The sequence below is a fragment of the Engystomops pustulosus genome, unplaced genomic scaffold, assembly GCF_040894005.1.
Source record: "Engystomops pustulosus unplaced genomic scaffold, aEngPut4.maternal MAT_SCAFFOLD_120, whole genome shotgun sequence".
In the NCBI taxonomy this organism is placed as follows: Eukaryota; Metazoa; Chordata; class Amphibia; order Anura; family Leptodactylidae; genus Engystomops; species Engystomops pustulosus.
The window spans coordinates 331,318-332,500 of record NW_027285001.1 but is presented as its reverse complement, the minus strand read 5'-3'; the positions used below and the strand labels follow the sequence as shown (position 1 = coordinate 332,500).

General features: G+C 60.4%; 1 non-coding gene across 1 annotated transcript in view; it reads right to left on the bottom strand.

Moving 5' to 3' along the window:
- Window positions 1-271, bottom strand: part of LOC140107155 (18S ribosomal RNA) — a 1,886-nt gene extending 1,615 nt beyond the window's left edge. Inside the window, exon 1 of the ribosomal RNA XR_011851024.1 lies at window positions 1-271. This exon is cut by the window's left edge and continues 1,615 nt beyond it. This is a non-coding gene — a ribosomal RNA (18S ribosomal RNA).
- Window positions 272-1,183: the final 912 nt, after the last annotated feature.

The window sequence follows — 1,183 nt, the reverse complement described above, 5'->3', positions numbered from 1 at the left end:
CCGGAGGACCCGCCGCGGAACCAGGGCTCCCCGGATTGGTTTTAAGTCTGATAAATGCACGCCTTCCTGGAGGGCAGCGCTCGTGGGCACGTATTAGCTCTAGAATTGCCACAGTTATCCGAGTAGCACACCATCAATGCGGAACGATCAAAGGAACCATAACTGATTTAATGAGCCATTCGCAGTTTCACCGTAAAGAATAGTCAGTACTTAGACATGCATGGCTTAATCTTTAAAACAAGCATATACTACTGGCAGGATCAACCAGGTAGCCGGGGCTCTGAGGGGTAGACTCTTGGAGTCAGGCTCCGTGAGCTCATGGGAACGCTCGTTGCTGCTGCTACCGCAGCGCTTCTCCGCCGCCAGAGAAGACCTCGCAGACAACATTGTGGATGGAGCTTAGGGCAGGGGGGCAAGAAAGATGCTCTCGCGGTCCCTTCCAAGGACCCGAAAAAGCCTTTCCTTCCCCCTCCCTCTCGCAGTCGCTGGCTTTCCCCACTCAGATCAGCCAAGAAGCGGCGCTCGACTCTCACCTCCATCAGCACCTCCGAAGCTCGGACAGCTCCTGTAGGCTGCGCATAGAAGGAAAGCATTGGACGCTCGACTTCAGCACCTCGACAGCGCCACCACCACCTCTCACCACTGTTAAGCGAGAGAGAGACGATAGGGAGCCGTCGCGACGTACCCATGCAGCGCCGCCCGCCAACGCACAGAGGAGCGGAGGGGATCGGGCGCCAGGTCCGGGGGAAGGCTGGGAGGGAAGCTACGGCGATGCTACCCAGCTTTCAACCCTTCGGGACCGGTGCTCCGCTCCTATCGCTCCGGCGAACAGGGTCCGCTACGCTTTCAACACCAGCGCCCGGCAGAGGGCTTGGAGAAGGCTCGCGCGGATCCTCGGCTCGGATCGCCTGGCTTCGCGGGAGCGGCCTTCGGCTAGGGCCGACGACGGCCGGACCGAGCAGATTTGGACCGGGGTGCGGGGCGAGTACCTGCCTCTCTCACGAAGGGAGTGTCACCGGTAAGAAGCCTCTTCCCACGTCTGCTTGCCGACTTACGCTCGCCCCGACGAGAGGCCCAACCGAAAGAGTGGAAAGGGGCAGAGATTTCCAGGGTCGCCCCACCAGGGATGCAATACCCCAGTGCAGGCAGTCGGCCCTGCCCCGAACCTACTCGGTGGTTTGAA